This window comes from Saimiri boliviensis, chromosome 10, assembly GCF_048565385.1.
Source record: "Saimiri boliviensis isolate mSaiBol1 chromosome 10, mSaiBol1.pri, whole genome shotgun sequence".
Lineage (NCBI taxonomy): Eukaryota > Metazoa > Chordata > Mammalia > Primates > Cebidae > Saimiri > Saimiri boliviensis.
This window is the reverse complement of record NC_133458.1, coordinates 35,301,614-35,316,345: the sequence shown is the minus strand read 5'-3', so window position 1 is coordinate 35,316,345 and position 14,732 is coordinate 35,301,614. Positions and strand designations below refer to the sequence as shown.

At 34.2% G+C, this 14,732-nt stretch overlaps 1 long non-coding RNA gene across 1 annotated transcript in view; it reads right to left on the bottom strand.

Annotated features, from left to right (window-relative positions):
* Window positions 1–500: 500 nt before the first annotated feature.
* Window positions 501–14,732, bottom strand: part of LOC141580171 (uncharacterized) — a 202,579-nt gene continuing 188,347 nt past the window's right edge. Inside the window, exon 3 of the long non-coding RNA XR_012512261.1 lies at window positions 501–568. This is a non-coding gene — a long non-coding RNA (uncharacterized LOC141580171). The remainder of the gene's footprint in view (window positions 569–14,732) is intronic.

Genomic DNA, 14,732 nt, shown 5'->3' with positions numbered 1-14,732 from the left:
TTTCTTGATTCAATTCAACAGTTTATCTTTTAAAGAACACTATTTTCTAATAAATACAATTTACTTATCTCTGAGGATACATTCCTACAACACATAGATAAGGAAGGAAAGAAAATGCATCTTCAATTTTGGTCTGTGTCTTAAACAAGAAGATTTTAAGTTCATCTTTTCATACCTTTTAGTAGGAATCCTATGTTTTGCTTGAATTTGCCAGGGTAGGCTAATAACTATTGCAAATAATTCTTAAATCTCAGTGGTTTAACATAAGAAACATTTATTTATTAGTTACATACCTTCGGTGTGGACCAGCAAAAAGCTATACAGTTATTCAGTGGCCAGGATCCTTTTGACCCTGTAGCTTTCCCATTTTCTAAGGCCTTAGTCTTCTGACAGCTCTTGTTCACCTGGTGAGGCAAGAGATTGAGAAAAAAGTATTACCAAGAGTATTCTTATACATCAAGACTCTAAGTGGCAAACATCACCTTTACTCACATTCATGGACCAGAACTCAGTCACGTGACCTCATCCCACTGTAAGGGAAGCTGAAATCTTAAGTCTACGTCTCAACCTAAGAGGAAAAAGGAACAGAAATTTAACAACCTATAGTAGTTTTCCTGTCACACACTAGAATCATATTAATTCTATATTTGTCCCAATTACAGTGGGTGGCAGATTATTGATGGAAAGATCAATCGATCAATCGATAGATAGATAGATAGAGCATGTTTGGAGGCATTCTTACCATATGAACAGCTAACTTAATAAGTTTTTCAGTTATTTCAGAAATATTTATTTGCACATAAAAATGTAATGGAAAATCTGACAGTAAAGAGGCTTGTCGTTGCTTAAATTTGTGTTTTGATAAGAGTTTTTATTTGAAAATAATTTAAAAGTTTCATGGAAATTATTGATAATGCAGGCTTCTAGTTATTTTAGAGAGCCTTTTCCCAATTCATCCTATAAGTGAAGTTTTGTTAGCCTGAGTTACTTTAAGATGGTGAAAATCTAGAATGCTAAGATCACTATACATTTGCACTGATCATCCTTTTTTTTTCTTTGCACAATAATTATAATTAACTAAATAACCTGTGCTTCTTTGCCCTGGGAACTATCTTTGTTAATGTTACTGAGTTTTTGTCATCTCATGTGAGTGGAAAACAATAGACACATTATAGGCTATCTGAATATTGCTTAGAGAAATGAAAAGATTGGAAAAGTCTTGCTGGAGACTCATATTATTTCTTGAAGGTCAACAGTAATGTTTGGTTTCTAGAGGAAAGAAGTCTTGAAGGATTTTTACCATGGGAACATTTATATGTAGAGATATGTTGCCATGTGCACCCCAGAGATACAGACCTATTCCGCCTTGACCATAACCAACTAGTAGAAAAATTATATAATGGAAGTCTTACAGCTTTTCTTGGGAGGTGTCATATCCCTCTGAGGCATTGCTGGAGAAATTGCAGTGCTATAATGAGACTCATATTTCATGTCAGCCCCAAGCCTTTTCATTCATTTATAAATGTTTTAGAGCTCTATGATTCATAATACCATGAGCTGGCTTTCTTTCAGAACTGTCATTCTCTCGTTAATGCCAACCATTCCTGCTTCTTGCCAAGAGACAAGCCCTGCAGTAATGTATCATAAAGTTTAGTGTTTTCCTTGAATTGTTATAGTCAAAATTATATTTCTAGGTACTAAGTTAGTACAAAAGAACAGGTTTTAGAAAAATATTAAATATTGAAGAAGAAATCAGGAAAGCAAGCAAAGATCTCTACCACATCCAAGATGTCATTTTAGAGTTATTTTCCATTTTATTATAATGTACATTTTTTATACGTGAGGACTGTTATGTCCTAAGAAAATGATAAACTTTAACATTGAACTGATATAAAATTAAAATAAAACGAGTCATCCAAAGTACAAAGCTTAGAATAAAAAGTCTTTTGGGCAACAATCTTATATTTTATGTCCATCCTAACAAATAATGTTTACAATGCATTTTCCTTTTTAGAAAACTTCATTCAGTAATTCATTTGTTTTAGTTAATTAGCAGTTCTTAAAACTGCTTTATGTAACATAAAACACATGTTGTTGAGTTGCAAGTAACCCTTTCATTAGTGATTTATTATCTCCATGTGTTGATCTTCACTAGCACTATCCTCTCCAAGATTCATTTGCTGTTCTACTCAGCAAGGCCAATTTGTTATCACCCGAATCACAATATGGCATAGCAGTGTGGCATTGAAGAAATGATCTTGTATTTCATTCAATTCAACCAAATTCACTGGACCTATCTATTATTTGAAAGGTTCACTGGAGGCTCTATTTTGCTAGTTTCTGAGCCAATTCAGACTCAAGAAGGAAGCTTTCAACAGCTGTAGATGCCCCACATATCTAGACTTACCACTGGCCTCCTCTGCCAGATCCGGAATCTGATGACCCCCACGTGACTGCTGTGGGTTTTTGTTATTGATCTTCCTTCTCTTTTGAGAGCCTGATTTCTTCTCTTTTGAGAGCCTGATTTCTTGCCCTGAGTTTTAATCCATTACCTCACTCTGAATCTTGCCTCCACATCTGAGGGCTCTTCTGCTTTGACTTTCTCCGTGATATGAAATCTTGTGTCAGACCCTAGCTCCAAAACTGGAGCTTTGCTGTTGATAGATATGCACTCTAATAAAGAACATCCTCTCTTGTGAGTCCTGTATGGCTCACTAGCTGGACAGTCTACCATGGAGTTGAAGTGATGATGGTCAGGCTAATTTTCTTTAACACACAGAGTCTCAGAATCTTTACTTTTCTAATTGTCCACGTTTTGGCCATAGGTCCAAGGAAGAAACACTGTTTTGTGAATTTTGTGTTTTCTATTTTATTATGAGTGAAGTTATATAAAAATTGTACTGTTTTTGAATATAGGAAAGAAGAGGGTAAAGGTGAAAAACATTTTTCTGCTTTAATCATGGCCTCAGGAAAATACAGTAGTGGGGAGAACAGAAAACACGAGAAACAGGATTCCACAGAAAGAAAGCAAATTAGAAGTTTGCTCTAGTATCCCTAAATTATTTCCAGTCAATTCTTTTTTCATTTTCTTTTAAAAATAGGACAAACAATTACGAATTTTTTGAAAACATTACTTAGAAAATGCACTAGTAAGCAACTTGAGAGACAGCTAATGCTTAAGATCAGAGTAGAGCCTTTACTCTAATTTTAACTTTATTCTCTATTCTCCTTATGCGTTAACATTTTAGGCTAAGCAATAATGTTTTCAATTTATCCCAAATATGTTATTGTAGTCTATCAGTTTATTTATTTTAGCAGTTACCTACTGGATAACTAATAAATTGTTAATTGAGGGCTTATGATAGTCTAGGAAAGTTTCTAAACATTTTATACGTATGAAATACTTGACTCTTCTCAATTGTCTCCATGAGGTATTATCATCATTCCCATTTTACAGATGAGAAATTTAAGGCACAAAGAGGTTAAGAAATGTATACAAGTCCACTCATCTATTAAGCGATAGTGCAGGATTTGAACACAGGTGGCCTGTCAAGAGTCTACATTCAATTCTGTGGCCATGCACAAGTCAGATTTATACATATTAGAATTTTTCTCGATGGTTCTAACACTAAAAATTAATGATTAAAGAAATAGGGTGTATATCTACTGCACAATGTATGCAAATATCTGTTTATAAATACTTGAAGCACTGCTGTTTTGCCTGCAAAACTTTGGCAGTTTTTGCAAATACGGCAAATTCGTATTTCACATTTCATGGTAATTTTTATTCATTTTACTGTTTAAACAAGCTTTCTTTCTTGTTTTAGTATGAAATGATAAATTTATCACACAATTTAGCAGTGTTTTTTAAAAATGTGTTCCATGGAACATCTGTCTCAAAATCCAATATTCAGATTTTAGATTTTCACCCCAAATCTTTGGTACAAGAATATGAGGTGGAGCCTAAGAATTTGCATTTTACAAGTTCCTATGGTGTGTCTAATGCTTCTAGAGTTTGATTCAGAGGGTGCAGAAATAACTGGCAAGCTTTCCATTTATCACTCCTGCCTGCTCTAATTAGATAGAATATATGAATACATCCACTCTAGTCCTAATTATTTACCTAAGACATACAACCTATTTTAAGTGACTTCTAAACAGTTCATACCTCTCCTATCCAGATGACCAAATAATAATAATAATAATGAAAACTCACAAACTTGTGACTAACCTAAGATTAGTCAATTCCTCATAAGTAAAAATGTTTCCCTCACTCCCTCAGAAGACACATCATTTGTAGTTTCCTCCTTCAAGCTTTTTTTTTAAAAAGGTTTAATTTACTTTGAATCAATTCTTGCCTAAGCACTGACTCTAAATATTTTATATCCTGCTTTCTGCATTTGTCTTAAATCTAGATTTTGCCCCTAGTGATTCTTCTGAGTAAAACTTTTAATTTTTTTCTGAAAAGTTTAAAAGTATTTTGAGCAGAATAGTTTCTCACCAAGTTTATTTCCTTTCATTGTATATTACATTCTCTAATTAACTTCATTCCTGCTTAGCCGTAATTAAAGACAATTCTAAAGTCAGGAGTTATTATCATCAACAGAGTACTGGACCACAGCCAGCTTAAATTTCTTAAAGCAAAGCTTCCTATACATGGTCCAGTTGGTATTCACAATAAGTGATGAAATCTAGAATCCCAAAAAATTGCTGTGAGGGGGTTGAAACAGATGTTACAACTAGAAATTTGAAAAATAACACAGAAAGGACATTCTAAGAGGCAATCATGAATGAGGCAGATTATTTATGAACTGCCAAGAAAAATCAGAAGTGGAACAGATCTTCCAGGTAGTATCAGAGTTAACACGATTAATTTTGAAAGAAGCACTGGTCAAATCTGAGACATTATTAAGTAGAAAATAGTGCTGGGCATAGAGTACAGTTCCACAATCACTTAGAAAAGAATATACTATGAGAATGTATTTTGTGAACCATAAAGTCTGCGAAGGCTTTATTATTATTGTTATTATCAGTAGTAGTAGTACACACTAAAAGAACTAGTAGTCAAACATCGAGTCTTTCAACCTGCTGTTAAATTTGTACTTCAGTATAGGTCATATTGGTAATTTCAAGGAATTGTTTTATGTCTTTAATTACATTGACATATCTATCATTAGAAATGTGGATTAAAATAGATTGACCATTATGTGACACACCTGGAATTCTCTTAGAGATTTGGGAAGGTGAGCATTGAAATTTAACACTAGATGTAGTGCTTCAAGAAATTGTTTATTGGTCTAGGTAAGTGTTTCTTTCAAAGGCTTTACCTTTTATATCAATGGTAAATATAAATTATATGAATTTGGAAAAGATGTCACAATTATACCATTAATATAACATGCTACATTCAGAGCCTAATAGCTTGTGATAAAGTCACTTAACAATTCCATAACATCTACAGTGGAGAAAGTGAAGAATTTTTGGCCACATCCAGTCATATAACCATATTTACTTATATTCAATCATTATAAAATATTATTGCTAGTTAAATGAATTATCTTGGTTGAGGAAGTATATAATATACCTGTTTATTATAACCTATAATGTTGAAACCAATGAATGCCATTAAAAATTTTATTTTCTGAGAGAAGATTAAAATAAATAAAAGGGAAAAACAGAACATTACATTTGATACAATGAAATACAAAGAGTTGTAAGAGACTACTATGAACAATTATACAGAAACAAATTAAATTAGAAGAAATTGATAAACTCCTAGAGACATACAACTTACCAAGACTGAAACATAAAGAAAGAGAAAATCTGAACAGATAAATATGAATAAGGAGCTAGATTCAGTAATAAAAAGCTTCCTATCAAAGAACGTTTTAGAACCTTATGGCTTCACTGTTGAGTTCTAACAAACATCAAACATCTAGATAATTATTACCAATCCTTCCCAAACATTTTCATGAAATTGAGGAGGAGTGAATATTTCTAAACTCTTTTATGATGTCAGTATTATCAGGTTAGAGCCAGATGAGGACACTACAAAAAAGAAAAAAAGAAAATTATAAGGCAGTATCCCTGATGAACATATGTGTAAAAATTGTAAATAAAATACTGACAAACTGAACTGAATAGCACAGTAAATTCAACAGCACATTATTCACAATATTCAAGTGGAATTTATCCCAGGGATGCACGAACAGTTAAACAAAAACAACTCTGTAAATGTGATACAACACATTAACAGAATGGAGAAGAAAAAAATGTATAATCACCTGAATTAATGCCAAAAATTTTTACAATATTCAACACCCTTTTCTTATAAAAACTCTCAACAAAGCAGATATAGAGGAATGTTCCTGAACACAATAAAGGTCATATATGACAGACTCATAGCTAACATCATATTCAATGGGGGAAGGTTAAAAATTTTTCATCTAAAATTAGGCACAACACAAGGATGCCCACTTTTACCTCTAATATTTAACACTGTACTGAATGTCCTAGCCAGGGCAATTAGGTAAGAGAAAAAAACAAAAGGCATCCAAATTGGAAATCAAAGATTAAATTGTCTCTGTTTATAGATGACATGATCTTATAAAACCTAAGGTATCTACCAAAAAACTGTTGAAACTAAGAAACAAATTCTGTAAAGTTAGAGAAGACAAAATCAACATATGAAAATAAATAGCATCACCACATACTAACAGCTAACTAACTGAAAAAGAAATCAGGAAAATAATCTAATGTACAATAGCTCAAAAAAAACCCCAATAAAATACATAGAAATAAATTTAATCAAAAGGGAAAGACATGCACGCTGAAAGCTATAAAACATTGATTAAATAAATTGAAGAAGATATAAGTAAATGGGAAGATACTCCATGTTCATATATTGAAATAACTCATATTGTTAAAATGTCCATACTATTCAAAATGATCTATAGATTCAAAGTTATCTCAATGAAAATTTTAATGACATTTTATATAGAAACATAAAAATAATCATGAAATGTGCATGAAACCGCAAAGACCCCCAAACAACTAAAGGAATCTTGAACAAAAACAGAAAACCCACAAAAACCAAACAGAAACAAAGCAGTCTGGACTTGGTGGCTCATGGCTGCAATCCCAGCACTTTAGGAGGCTGAGGCAGGTGGATCATGAGGTCAGGAGTTTGAGACCAGCCTTCCAACATGGTGAAACCCTGTTTTTACTAAAGATACAAAAATCAGCTTGGCATTGTGGCACACACCTGTAATTCTAGCTACTTGGGAGGCTGAGGCAGGAGAATCACTTGAACCCTGGAGCAGAGGTTGTAGTAAGCTCAGATCACACCACTGCACTCCAGCCTGGGCAACACAGGTGAAACTCCATTTCAAACAAACAAACAGAAGAAACAAAGCTACAGACATCACACTACCTGACTTCAAAATATACTACAAAACCATAGTAATGAAACAGTGTGGTACTGGCATAAAACCAGATACTTAGCTCAATGGAACAGATGAGAGAGCCCAGAAATACATTCATAGATTTACAGTCAACTCGTTGTTGATCAGATTATCTAGAACAATAATGGGGAAAGGACTGCCCCTTCTCTAATGATGTTGGAAAAACTGCATACACAAATGCAGAAGAATGAAATTAGGCCCTTATCTTACACAATATACAAAAATCAACTCAAAATGAATTAAAGACTTAAAAGACCTGAAATTGTAAAACTACTAGAAGAAAACATAGGGGAGCCTCTCGATGACGTTGGTCTAGGTAATAATTTGTGTGTGTGTGTGTGTGTATAAACCTGAAAGCACAGGCAACAAATGCAAAAACAGACAAATGGCAGAGCATCAAACTAAAAGGCTTTTGCACAACCAAGGGAAAAACTCAACAAAGAGACAACCTGTGGAATAGGAGAAAATATTTAGAATCCACATATCAGATAAAGGGTCGATTAATACCCAAAATGTATTTAAAACTCAATAGCAAGAAAGCAATCCAATTAAAAATGAACAAAAGGCCTAAATAGGCATTGCTCAAAAGAAGACATACAAATATATAAAAAATGTTCAACGTAACTAATCTTAAGAAAAATGTAAATTAAAACCACAATGAGATATCATCTTACACCTGTTGGAATAGCTATTATCAATAAAGAAAGATAAGTGTTGGCAAGAATGTGAAGGAAAGAAAACCCTTGTATACTGTTGATGGAAATGTAAATTAGACAGCCATTATGGAGAACGGTATGAAGGTTTCTCAAAAAAAACTAAAAATAAAATTACCATATGACCCAGCAGTCTCACTACTGAGTATATATCCAAAGGAAATTACATTGGTATGTCAAAGAGATATCTGTTCTCTCATGTTTATTTCTCATTATGAATAACAACCAAGGTATGGAATCAATTTAAGTGTCTACAAACAGAGGAGCAAATAAAGAAAATGTAATACATATACACAATGTAATACTATTTAGCCATAAAAAGAAGAAAATCCTGTTCTTTCCTTCAATGTGGGTTACTCTGGAGGCCATGATGTCAAGTGAAACAAGCCAAGAACAGAAAGCATGTTCTCACTTCTGTGTGGAATCTAAAATAGTTGAACTCATAAAAGTAGGGAGTAGAAAGGTTGTTACCAGGGGCTAGGACAGTGGGAAGAAAAGGAAGGGGTTGAGAAAATGTTGGTCAAGAGATATAAAATTTCAGTTAGGTAGAAGGAATAAGTTCAGGAGATCTCTTCTATAACATGGTAACTATAGTTAATAACCATATATTTATTGTATTCTCACAAATGCAAAAATAAAAACTTTGAACTCACGGAAACAAAGAGTAGAATGGTGATTATCCATGGTAGGGGGTCTGGAGGTGGTGAAGAGAAGATTTTGGTCACAGGATATAAAGTTTCGGTTAAATAGAAAATAGTCCTATTTTTAGTTCTAGAAAACATTTTAGTGGTCTATTGTGCCACATGGTGACCATATTTAATAACATTATATATTTCAAAATTGCTAAAAGATTAGATTTTAAATATTTCACTGCACAAAAGGACAAGTAGATGAGGGGACAGACATGTTAATTAGCTTAATTTAATCTTGATTTAATTTGTGCAATGTATAGAGGTATCAAAAGATCATATTGTACCCCATATAAATACAATTGCAAATTATTTGTTAATTAAAAATGTCAAAAAGTAAGTGCTTTGAAACACTAAGTTTTGAGGGCAGTTTGTAATAAAGCAATGGCTGATGTGCCAACAGTCATTGTGTACCCCAAAATGTTTATGCTGGCTGTATTGCTTTATTATTACATAATTTAATTGAATATTACTGTAAAAGGATGAAAAAAACCCTTGATTTCCTATTAAATTTTGCATCTATCCTTCAGAATCCACTCTAATATCCAATTAATTCCTCCCTTAAGGAGGATAGATGCAAAACTTAACTGCTCTGAAATTTAAAAAATACTGTTCTGACCTACCTATGCAAAACCCTCCTTTTTGTCAGAGGCTACTTGTCTATTTTCTGACTAAAACTTTTCTGAAGTCATCAAGCTCATTCTTACGGTTACCTACCTGGGACTTAAATTTAAATTGAATATTTCCAAGTTTCTAGCTTTCTGGCTCTTCTTTCAGCAGTCTCTGGCCACCACCAATCACAGTCCCACTAACACACCATACCCACTGAACACTAATTATTTTGATCAGAACTGAAGTAACGCCTGCTCAAATGCTTGGGTCTTTCATTATGTGCAGCTCAATTCCTTACTATTCACTTTCTTCCTTTGGCTGAAACTGTAATAAACTCTAATAAACTTCTTCCTAGTACAGAAATCTAGGACTAATAATAATTTATTTAGCAGAGAAGTTCTATCTCCAGTGGCCAGGGATGAAGCTCTATCTCCAGTGGCCAGAGATATCTGAGAGTTATTTATAATCAAGACATAACTTTAAATCATGTCCTACTCTTTAGGCATTTTACTGAATTAGATAACAACTCAGTTAAATAATCTATACTTGTCCTATTGAAACACATTAAGCAACTCGCAATTTAGATTTTTTTAATTGGTATTCTTTTTTTCTCCTTCCTTTCTTCCTCCATCTCAGAAATGGTTCACTTGTTCATATCCCAGTGGGGATGCCTGGTCACATGGTCCTACTTGGATGCAAAGATAATTTGGAGGTATAATCACTATCTGGGCAATTGCATCTCCACAACAATTCTAAACGATGGGAAAGGAAGTCCAAATTTTGCTGGACAGTTGGCTGTCTGTGTCTAAGAGACAAAAATCTCTTTAAAAAGTCTCTGCTAAGACCAAAAGTCTTAGCTTTCCATAGATATACGCAAACTCTACTTTTGTTACTATTTCAGTTTTAAATTAACTCTTGTGTTCAATGAATGCTAAAGTACTGTAGAAAATTTAGAAAACAATATTAAAGAATCCAGAGAGTTTATCCACTTCTTACAAAAGACACTTCAACAACTAAATAATCTTTCAAAATATTTTGTATTTCTGCTTTTTAGTCCTATATTCTTAAATTATTATAAAATAATTTGACAACCAAGTTGTGAGTTCTAATGTTCATTATTCTCTTATGATGCTTTTCATCTTAGCTAGAATGGGATATATATTCCTAGCTCATTAACATTTTCTGGTCATTAGCATTTCCCATTAAACTTCCTCAATAGGTCAAGTCTCCGCTGATTTCAATGTAGTTGCCTGTGGATGCCACAAAGAAATGGTCACAGGAAAAAAATATATAGAATCAGAATTACTCTGTAAAGAGGCCCTAATTAGGCTTTCTCTAGTCATAGAAATAGATCCTTTTTTTTTTTTTTTTTTTTTTTTTTTTTTTTTTTTGAGACGGAGTTTCGCTCTTGTTACCCAGGCTGGAGTACAATGGCACGATCTCGGCTCACCGCAACCTCCGCCTCCTGGGTTCAAGCAATTCTCTTGCCTCAGCCTCCTGAGTAGCTGGGATTACAGGCACGTGCCACCATGCCCAGCTAATTTTTTTGTATCTTTAGTAGAGACGGGGTTTCACCAGGTTGACCAGGATGGTCTCGATCTCTTGATCTCGTGATCCACCCGCCTCGGCCTCCCAAAGTGCTGGGATTACAGACTTGAGCCACCGCACCCGGCCAGAAATAGATCTTTTATCAATGACAACACTATGCAATTAGGAAAGGTCTCTTGTAACTTGCCATGGGTATAGTCAGCTGATAGTAATGTTTCTTTTAGCAAACACTTCAGTAAACAGTGTCTCATCAATTTTATTGTTATCATTCCTTCTTATAAGAATTGCCATCTAATTGAATACTTAGGACTAAACTGTTAATACCAATGGCTTTACAGTTAACACCATTTTTTTTTTGTTTTACATTTGAAACTCACTTCATGGCTTTTTGAAGCATATTTCATATACTTATTAAACACCTTCTAACATACTTTCTATTTATCTAATACTTTAAGGATGTGTTGTTCTGTATGGAAATAACACGTTGAAAACAACGGTATTGATATTGCAATTAGGGCTGACAAAATAGTAAATATTAAATGAAAATACTAAATTTTATATTAAAATTTTATATTTCATTTAATATTAAATATTAAATGAAAATATTAAATTTTATAACACTATTGTGAGGCTCAGAGTATGACTTGCCAACAGAAACACAACTGGTCAATAAAAGAACTAATTTTAAGTTCAAGTCATATATTCCCAAAAAGTAAGTACATCGCTGCATTATGATGACCATTTAAGTTTTTTATAATTCATGAACCTAAAATAATTTCAGTCATGAAATTGAGTTATTAATAGCAAATACATAGAAATATATCAGTAAATATATAAAATTTCAATTAAAAAAATAAGGCTCGACAGCCTGGGCAACATAACAAAAAAATTACAACATAGCTACAAAAAAAATTAGGTGTGTTGATGCTTGCCTGTAGTCCTAATTATTAAGGAGGCTAAGGCAAGAGGATCACTCAAGCTCAGGACTCCAAGGCTGTGGTGAGCTATGATTGTGCCATTGCACTCCAGCCTGGGCAGCAGAGCAAGTTCCTCTCTCCACAAAAAAAAAAAAAAGGCTTGATATGTTAATTTTCTGCAGGAGATCAGTAATGAGGAGGAAATTGTGTATGGAGTCCATGAAGAAACCAAAATACATGGGACAGAGGGGAAGAAAAGAGGCTAGAGCAGTTAAAGGAGGCCTAACTCTGAGTCTGGCAGAGAAATTTAGACTTACTAATGAGAGAGTAGCAAACCAATATGAATTTTGGAAATACAAGTCTTCAGGAGAAGTGCTTTAAAGAAAAAGGCATTTGGCAGTGGACTTTGTGATTCCTTGATAGTAAAAAGGCCAAAGTCAGCCAGTCTTTAGCCACCAGGTTGAGATGTGTAGAAAATTTAGACACTGTGGCAATGAAGTGAAGCAAAAGATCAGCTTAGGATCAGGACTACACTGGACTTAAGGAGTAAAGAGAGTAAAGTATTAAAGACAGAGCCCCAAAGGTTTAGCCAAGGGGCCAGAAGAATGTGAGATTTAAGGAGTAACTTGTTTTCAAAAATAAGATTGAGGTCTAATAGTCAAATTTCAACTTAGTGATGTCAAAATACCTTATTTCTAATGTAAGGGTTTTTCTGTTGATCAACTGATTTCTTTCTTTTTTTCTTTTTCTCTTTCTTTCTCTTTTCTTTTCTTTTTTCTTTTCTGAGACTGGGTCTTGCTCTAGTGGCCAGGCTGGGGTGCAGTGTCATGATCATGGCTCAAAAGATCCTTCTATCTCAGTCTTCTGAGTAGTTGGTACTAAGGGTGTGCACCAACACGCCCAGCTCTGTGTGTGTGTGTGTGTGTGTGTGTGTATGTATGTGTTTTATAGAGTCAGAGGTCTTGCTCTGTTGCCCAGGCTGGTCTTGAATGCCTGAGCTCAAGCAATCACCTGCCTCAGACTCCCAAGGCATAAGCCACTGTGCCCGTTTGATCAACCTATTTCTAATCTATGCAATTTTAGTCTATGTTGATTAGATAAACATTCAACTTTAGAACCACTTTATCTCTTATGAATAAGATTTTTTTTCTTGTCCTTACAGAAGTGGCTTTGTTTAAAAATGAGTAACATACTAAATATCTTCATAAACCAAGCCTGTATGTTTCTCATTTTATAAAGTCATTAATCCTGACCTTCAGAAAAAACTTCCCAATTCATACACAAAGCAGTGCTTTAGCTATGAGACTTTGAAGTAACCAGCTTAAGGCATTGTTCCTCAGAGGAGATGTTTAGAATTATATTGACAGAAAAAAATTTTAGAGATTGTATTTTAGCTTCCTGTTTTATAAACATGGAGGCTGAAACTCAGAAAATGTATTCAAAGCATAGATCAAGGTAGTAGCAGAAAAGAAGACTAGAAATAAGGATTCTGACTCTGGAATTAGGGCTCTACAGATTTCTACATGGACTTTTATTAGCCATAGATGCAAGAGCCTGAATGCCAGGAATGGTTCAAAGTGATTCTACATCTATTACCTCGTAAACACTACCCAGGAGTGCAATGAATTGGGTACTATCATGGCTCCTCCATTTTAGGGACATGTAAACAAGACAGGTACAGTTGTAGTAACTCACTTCAGTAAAGTTTGAATAACTCACTCAAGATTACATGCTAGCTAGGAATGAGGTTGGAATTTATGCCAAGGTAATCTGATTTCAAAGGTTGTTCCTCTCAAGTCCCAGGCTCCAATCCTACTGTTTCTAAGTACTCTGTGTAACACCTTCAAAACAGAGAATAGTAACTAGAAGAAAATGAAATAATAAAGTGCCTAATTATTTACTGCCTCTTCAACCAAAGTTAATCTTTAGTTTTTGGCAAGAGTGCTTTTGATTATTAAGTGCTTTAGACAGTAGGTATTACAAACTCCAGCCAGTGTCAGGGATGGTAAGGTTTTAACTAGGAAATACAATTGAAAACAATCTTATTCTTATCCTGCTATTGGTAGAGCTCAGGGAAGAGTGAATGCTTGAAAGGAGAGCCTGGATTTTAGAAGGACAAAGACCCAGGACTTTAGTAGGTGATAAAGTACTAATGAAGGGGCAGTGTTTCAATAAGGAAGCAGGTGGTCAGCAGCACCCAGCACAGAAGGGAATTCAAATGAGAGGAGAATGGAAAAGTTGTTATTGGATTTGGGAATTAGGAAGCTGTTAGTGAGTTTTGAAATAGCAAATTCAGTAGAAGCTAGCCTGCAGAGGGCCAAGGAATAAATATAAAGATATAAGTGTGCCACACCACTTCAGGTTTATAAATGAATATCAAAACTAAATGACATTTCAGAAAATTAAGTTTTGTAATATCATGGCAAACTGAGAATATATACCTCAGTTTTAAAATTATTTTATTTAATAAATTGCTACTGTTTAATAAGCATGAAACAAATATCAAGAAGTATAAAAGATAAGTGGTGAAAAGTTTTCTACCCTTCCCTGTGTACCATCTGCACTATTCATTCCTCTGTCTTCTGATGGGTAATCGCTTTTAGTTTGTTTTGTTTTGTTTCGGTTTTTTTGAGACAATATCTTGCCCTGTCACGTTGGCTGGAATGCAGTGGCAGGATTCCAGCTCACTGCAACCTCTGCCTCATGGGCTCAAGGGATCCTCCCACCTCAGACTCCTGAGTAACTGGGACTACAAATGTGTGCCACCACACCTAGCTACTTTTTCCACTT